Here is an 8,435-nt window from a genome sequence, read left to right on the forward strand (position 1 = left end):
TGTCATAATTCACATTGTTTATTGTTAGGAATTTTTCATATTTAAATATTGATCAGATATGGTCAAAAATGTTCAATAATGCTTTGAAGATGCTGTAGTTACTGACACAAAACTTCCTGTACTGACTAAAGTGAACTATTGACATATTCTTTATTTTAGAATGAAAATAAGGTCATGTCAAGTTACTTTGGTCGTGATTCATATCTATTAAAATTTGAAAAAGTATATGCAACAAGATAAAATAAAGATGGACTTTCCTACAAAATATGTATTGTAACAAGAATATGCTTTATCATAATTTTATGAATTTTTGTGAGATTATTGATTTTTACACAGTGGTGTTTCACAGTTCACAGTGGTTGCACTTTGTTGACGGTCCCATGACAGCCGGCTGCTGAATGTCTGCATTCACAGCTTGAAGCGAACAATTCTGATTAAAAGGCAAAAACAAAGCATCTTTTTTCTTCAGAAATGCATTTGTGGTTCACCATGTGTTAATACAAAAGGATTGAGATACTTGCTGACACATTTGAACGTTGATCAGAAGAGTTATTGAAGGAGGAAGTCCGAATCTGTGAAGATCTTTCTAACTTATCGAACCTCAGCTGCCAGAGAATTTAAAATAATGAATCCATGGTTCGGAAGTGAGGATGCTGTAAAAACCAACTCCGACAAGACAAGAAGACGCAGCAGCAGCTGAGTTTGCGTGGAAAAGGAAAGGCCTGTGTTGGAAGATCAACTCGAGGCTCCGTGCTGCAACTTCCAGCAGATGACTGTGAAAAGCTCTCCATCCTCCCCCCTTACCGGGACGCAGCGCCGGCGAGTTACCCCACACTTTGGGACTGCAGGACTTAAAATTGGCCTGAGATGTCTGCTTTCACTGTTCTTTGGAGCCGCACGGCAAAGAGACGGACTTGGATGAGGAAATGGAAGCTGGCGTGTTTGATAGAAATGTAGCCTAGCTGTTTCAGATACAGAAGATGAGGAATTTGATGGATTTTAAATGCTGATTGATGACTGAAAAAATAAATCACAACCAACTCAGTTTTGCGCTTGCTGCCTTTTTTTTTAAACACACAAGCATGCACGTTTCACCGGTATGTGTGTTAAAGTTAAATACAGAAAAAACACTCAAAACTGAAACGGCGCCGTTTAATCCAGTGCTGTTGTATTTTAAGGAGAGGAGGGGGTTATGGGAAGTAACATGGCTTTAATTGTGTGTTTGTGTGTGTGTGTGTGTGTGTGTGTGTGTGTGTCTGGCAGGGCAGTTTGTGGTGTGGCTCTTTGACTATCACAGTTAGAAATGTTGGCTCTTTGAGCCAAACTTGCCCCCCCCCCCCACCCCCGTTGGAGGCATTCATAGAAAAAAATGGCGGATGTAACGTGGATTAAAACATTAATGAACGACCCAAGAAAGTGCAGCGAGTTTTTTTGTGCTGCAAGTTTTTCTCATGTGAAATTCACTGCATTTGTTACCGTTTTAATGCTTTTAATCCACGTTACAGCTGCCGTTACTTTTCTATTAAAGCCCCAAAATGAAAGTCCCGCCCCGCTGCTTGACATGCAAATTTTAGCCAATCAGATCAACCAGAAAGGTTCCAGCCCCTAAGTGACAAACACACCCCTGAATACTGCCCCCAAGTGAAAAAAAACGCCCCCTTAACACTGAGCGTAACTCCAGGTGAGGGCGCAAAAGAGAATTGACCGAGCAAGATCACTGCTCAGTTAGGATTTCAGCCGTTCAGTTGTAAAATACGGGGTCGCTTGGTTAGAATTGCGCCAGCACGGTTTTAAGGTTCCCTCACTCAGTTTCTAAATACGCCCGCTCAGTTGTCTTTACGCCCTTTCAATTTTTGGCAGACATGTAATCCCATTCCAGACATTCACTGAACACGCGCTGAAAGTTAAACCAGTTTACTTTTGACTGTTTGCACGGCAAACATCTGAATTAAAGCCGGAAACAATAATGAAGTAGGATTTTTCTACTTTTTCACTTTGTTCTTTTATTAACCTGTTACAGTTGTCAAGGGTGCATTTCCTCCAGTGCCTCCTTAAAGGCTCAGTAACAAAGAATGTAGACCTGTGCTTCTCAGCTGCAGAATGTCTTTCTAAGAAGCGGAATGTCTTCTTGCCACCCCTTAAAACATTTTACTCGGACAGGTCTCCAATGGGAGAGCAAGTTTGAAAGACTCAGTGGCACGCAAGATAACTCCCAACATCCTTTTCTTTATCTCAATAGTTCATTCCACTCTTTAATCAGCCATCAGGGACTGTTGGGCTGTCTTTGTGTCTACTTGAACAGAGAGCAGTGAGAACAAAAGCAATGACCCCCAGTCCTCTGGAAAAGCCACAGCAATCCCCTGCGGCCACACACATCAACCGCTGCTTAGGCTCACGTCTATTTACTCTCACGCCTGTGTCAGCCTTACTTACTTACCACCCACATGTGACTCTACAGTTAACAAGTTAACACTGCCACATAATTATTTTCTCATAGAGACTTAGATCTTTATCTTTAATTGAAATCACATTGAAATCACATAATAAAACTACAGGCAACAATGAAAACTCCTGGCTTCTCTGCAGCTGTGTCTTACTGCTTTGGAATATCAAGTTGAAGTTTTGAGGTAAAAACTGTAAAAAAACAAAAAAAAACAACATAAAAATATAGCTTGTCTATTTATCCCTCTGCTGATGCAGTGCCGTGGAGAAACGCTTTTCTTCATGTGGGTGTGCTCTAAAGCACAGACGTTTACATAAAAATAGAATGTAAGTATGTGTCATTCAAAAACTAATGAAATATTTTGAACAGCTTATTATTAAAATAAACAATGGTAATCGATTTGCGGTTGACTGGTGACTGTTCTTTATTTCGTTCTTTTTTCCTTCCTCCCCTGACTTTAATAGGTTCACATAAAATGCTCAAACAAGCTCATCCTTCAAACTTCAGGTGCAAATTTCACATGTAATGTGAACACCCAATTCCTGGGCCTTCAGTAGTGCTTAATCACTCAACCCCTCATTAACCATTTTACAATGGAGAAACGAGCTTTGCATTACATTTTGAAAACATATATAGCCACAATAAATGCCTCTAAATAAAATGAATAAACACTAAACAAATCTCGTTATGCAACTACAGCAACAAAAAACATTGAAAATAACCACATAAATTTGGAATATTATTTATTTATCTGTTCACTCATCGAAAAATCTGTGTTTTTTTTTTATTTTTTTTATTTTTTTAACTTGTCCTGTCCAACAGCTGGGCAGACAGATGAGAGCTGAAGGCCTCTTGTGTTGGACATATTTTACTTTAACAAGAGGTTATTAATCTTCAGACAAACCAAAGGTATGTCAGAATAAACCCATTTTGTAATTGAGGCCAAACTTTATTAATTTAAATCATGTTTGAAAATCTTTGGTGTTGGACCAGACGGAAAAGGAAAGGAGGGAAGAAGAGAGATGGATGTTAAGGGGGGGGGGGGGGGGGGGGGATAAGACCATGAAGCAGCATAGAGCAGACAGGTTTACTGGTTGTTTATCATTACGGTAAGGTTCAAATGTAGTACAAAAAGGGTGGGGCCTGTCCACACAAACTCTGAAATGTTATCAACACACCTGCTAGCTGTAAAAATGTCCACATGCTCACATGTGGACATTTTTGCATGTCCACATGTGAGCATGTGGACATGCTCACATGCATGTACACAAAACAGATAGTGTTCACACACGCATACCTATTCCTTTAAACCAACTAGTGTGAAATCTTTCATTCATTCAATCATGCAAACTGTTAGTGCAAAGGTGAGCTAACACCTGTGCTCAGGTGAGTGTTTATGTTCTTCTAAAATGGATGGTGGAATGTGAAAAGGAGGAGGAGCGCCCAGCCACCCCCACAACCAGACCCCTGCCGCAGCAGCAGCGGCAGCCGGAACCCCCCAACGCCACACGGCAGCAGGCAAGGGACAACCTCCCCCCGGGTGACCAAATCCGCCACCCGGGCCAGGGCCAGCAGGACCGCCGCGAGGCCCCCAGAGCCAGAGAGCAGGGAAGCATGAGGGAAAGAGAGCGGCGCCCCAGCCCAACCAGGAGAGCAGCCCCCCCGCCGCGCCGGAAGAGCCCAACGCAGGGCCCCACCCGAGAAGGGCACCCACAGCCCCAGACGAGCACCCCATCACCACCCAGGAGTTCCGGGCATCCCCCCGCCCCAACCCCAGGTACGAGCCATGTAAAGGAGGATCTGGGTTCAAAAACTGTTCGTGGGTGACACCACTCTCGAACCAGGAGTGTTGGCCAGAACACTTCTTCATGGCCTGGATGAGGCTGCTTCTGTTAGTTGGTGCGTGGAATAAATGACAGCAGGCAGGAGGGTGGCTTCAATAATTATAATCCACGCTTCAGGCTTTACATCCTTTGGTTTGTGTGTGTGCGGTCTTTTGTCATCAACGCACACTAAACTTCCAAGAAAAAACTTCTTCATTTCAACCTGCCACGCAGCAGCACTCTCACACGCACGGAGGAAAGCAGACAGGCAGGTGCCATGCAGCAACACGATGACATCATCACTCTTTTAATGAGCATGAGTCTAACTCTAAACAGAACTTAAAGGGACAGGAACGTATTTTAACCATAATTATCTGAGTCTTTTGTACAGCCACCCCCAAAGGTGCGCAGTACGTTTGCTCCAACAAAAGACAACATAGGAGCAAAGTAAATATCTTACAAAGTCCCATTAGAGTCTTTCGCAGGGAGCTCAGGTAAGGAGATTAGGTGGGCAACAGGTCGAGTGTAGGTCCTGTCCTTCACTTTCATGTCAGCTGACCTGACACACCCATCTGGGCTACGGTGCACCTTGATGACATGCCCAATAGGCCATAGTGCCATTGGTAGCTGGGGATCTACGATCATGGTGACTGAGCCTTCCGTTATTGGGTCTGTTGAGGAGTGCAACTTCTGACGTATTTGAAGTCCAGGAAGGTACAACTTGATGAAGCGGGTCCAGAAGTGGTCTGCAAGCACCTGCGAATGCTTCCACCGTCTTCGGCTCAGGAGCTCATTCTTTTCGTATTCCACTTGTGGCAGTGCTCCGTCGGGCCGCCCCATCAGAAGACAATTAGGGGTCACGGGATCGGGGTCACTAACATCAGCAGACACATAGTCCAGAGGCTTTGAGTTCAGAATATTCTCCACTTCGATCAACACTGTTCGGAGCACTTCTTCTTGAACGGGCTGTGCTCCAACTGTGATATACAGCGCTGTCTTAACAGATCTGATCTCCCTTTCCCAAACTCCTCCAAAGTGAGGAGAAGCAGGAGGGTTGAAATGGAACTGAATCTTGCTTGGGGCTAAGAGTCGCTGGAGGTCTGGAGACATGGCAGCAATCAATCAATCAATCAAACTTTATTTATAAAGCACTTTTCATATAAAAATATAACACAAAGTGCTTTACATTAAAACACAACAAAATATAAAAACAAGTATTGACGAATTAAAAATAAAATTAAAATAAATAAATAAATAAATAGGGCCCCCCTCCCCGTACCTAGCCCCCCACTCCTTTCACACCTCCCACCCCTTAAGTGATGGCAAGGACAATGAGAAATAGGCTGAGCACAAAAACAGGATGCTGGAAACGCTAATAATTGGAACCTCCCCCTCCGTGAACAGCCGCATAGACAGCCAAATGCAGCATCACAGGCGGGGACCGCTCCACCACAGCTAAGCGGTGATGCAGGTCCCCATCCAGAGCTGCAGTGCCTGAACAGCAGCCGACCCAGAGGGAGAGGATCCAGCTGAGGAAGCACCGGAAATAAAATTGAATAAAAATGAGAATAAACAAGTAAACATATTGATAAAAACAATAAAACATTAAAATAAAGTTAATTAAAATAATACGTTAAAAATCAGGTTCAAGTTCATAAAACAAGATAAAATGGATAGATAAATAAATAAAATAAAAATAAAAAGTACATATAAATAAATAACTGAATAAATAAATAAATAAAAGTAGTAAAAAATTAGCTAAAAGCCAGGTTAAAAAGATAGGTCTTAAGCCTTTTCTTAAAAGCATTAATGCTCTCTGCGGCTCTCAGGTCCTCCGGCAGACTGTTCCACAAAAGGGGGCCATAGTGCTGAAATGCAGCCTCTCCATAGGTTTTAGTTTTTGCAGTTGGAATGGTCAACAGACCAGTGCCAGAGGATCTCAGGCTCCGCGAGGGTTCATATCTTACTAAAAGATCTGATAAATAAGAAGGCGCAAGACCGTTAAGACATTTAAAAACGGTTAAAAGTATCTTAAAATCAATCCTGAAGCATATGGGGAGCCAATGCAGGGATTTTAAAATTGGGGTGATGTGAGCTCGCCTCCTGGTCTTTGTAAGAACTCGTGCAGCAGAGTTCTGAAGAAGCTGAAGGTTCCTAATGTTGGTTTTTGGAAGACCGGCAAGCAGGGCGTTACAATAATCAACTTTACTCATGATAAAAGCATGCATTAGCATCTCCATATTCGCAAGAGAGAGCAGTGGGCGGACTCTAGCCAGATTTCTAAGATGATAAAAACCAGTTTTAACCACCTGTTTTATATGGGGGATAAAAGTCAGCTTAGAGTCAAAAATAACACCCAGGTTTCTGACTGTTTCTGAATGACTTAATGAAAGTTGCTGCAGCTTCAGAAACTGTTTCTCCCTCTTGGCTTCAGGACCAATAACTAAAATTTCAGTTTTTTCCTGGTTGAGCTGCAGAAAATTATTTGCCATCCATAATTTTACATCTAAAATACAGTTAAAAAGTGCTTCTATTGGTCTTGTGTCATCAGGAGACATAGCTATGTACAGCTGGGTATCATCAGCATAGCTATGAAAATTGATGTTGTGGCTCCTGATGACATTCCCCAGAGGAAGCATGTAAATGTTAAAAAGCAAGGGGCCAAGGATGGAACCTTGAGGCACACCACAATTAATTTCATGGACCCTAGAAAAGTGTGTGTCCATGCTTACCATAAAGTTTCTCTCCATGAGATAAGAATCGAACCACTTGAGAACAGTCCCTGAAAGGCCAAGACTTTTAAGTCTGTTTACAAGGATCAGGTGATCAACAGTATCAAAAGCTGCACTTAGATCTAACAGAACTAGTACTGAGATCTGACCTGAATCCAAGGCACATCTAACATCATTAACGATTTTTAACAAGGCTGTCTCTGTGCTGTGGTTCGTCCTAAAGCCAGACTGGTTTATCTCAAAAATGTTGTTTTGTAAGAGAAACTGATTTAGCTGAATAAAAACAAGTTTTTCTAAAACCTTACTTAAAAATGGCAAGTTGGACACAGGTCTGTAGTTATTAAAAATTGAAGGGTCTAAATTAGTTTTTTTGAGTAACGGTTTCACCACTGCCATTTTAAAGGCAGCAGGAAAAATACCCGTCTGTAGAGAGGAGTTCATGATATTTAAAATCTCACTCTCAAAAGACCCGTAAAATGATTTAAAAAGTGAAGTAGGGATGGGGTCCAAAAAACAAGTTGTTGGATTAACTTGGGAGAAAACTCGACCAAGTGTTGCAGCTTCAACCAGGTCAAAACTGTCCAGTGCTTCCTCAGGTAAAATCAAGCCATCATTTCCAATAAAAAGGCTTTTCTGTCCTTTTATGATGTTCACTCTGACAGAATCAATCTTGCTCCTGAAGTGGTCTGCAAAGTCCTCACACAATGAGGCGGAGGCTGGCATTGTGTTTTTGTTCGCATTTGAGTTGATTAAAGATTCAACTGTGGTGAAGAGGACTCTGGGATTATTTTTATTTACAGAAATGATGTTCGCAAAATATGAATTTCTGGTCTGTTTTACGGTTTGATTATATAGTTTTAGTTGGTTTTGGTATAATTGATAGTTTGTTTCAAGTTTGTGTTTTCTCCAAAGTCTTTCGGCAGATCTACAACGTCTCTTCAATTGTTTAATTTCCTCAGTTCTCCAAGGGGGTGTGGCTTTGGTTCTTATCTTTTTAGATTTTAGAGGAGCAACTGAGTCGAGACTGGATTTTAATTTACTGTTAAAATTTTCAACGAGTAGATCACAGGGGGCCGGCAAGACAAGTGGAGAGTGGGAGCGAACAGATGTAATAAACTTTTCGACCACCTCAGGAGTCAAGTAGCGCTTCTTCACCGTTCTCACAGAGGTCTCCTGCTTTCTAAAACCAGTGATGTTAAAAAGCACACAGTAATGGTCAGATACAGCCAGATCCACAACAGCGGACACACTGGTAGGTAAACCATGACTGATGACGAGGTCAAGAGTGTGCCCCCTGTTGTGAGTCGGCTGCATGACGTGTTGTTTAAAATCAAGAGAGGAGAGCAAGTCCAAGAACTGAGTGGTGCAATAGTCCAACTTCCCTTCTATAAGCAGGTTAAAGTCACCAGTTATTAAAATCATGTTAAAGGAAGTGTG

This window comes from Oryzias latipes, chromosome 9 (genome assembly GCF_053564925.1).
Source record: "Oryzias latipes strain Hd-rR chromosome 9, Olatipes_Hd-rR_3.1".
Taxonomy (NCBI): domain Eukaryota; kingdom Metazoa; phylum Chordata; class Actinopteri; order Beloniformes; family Adrianichthyidae; genus Oryzias; species Oryzias latipes.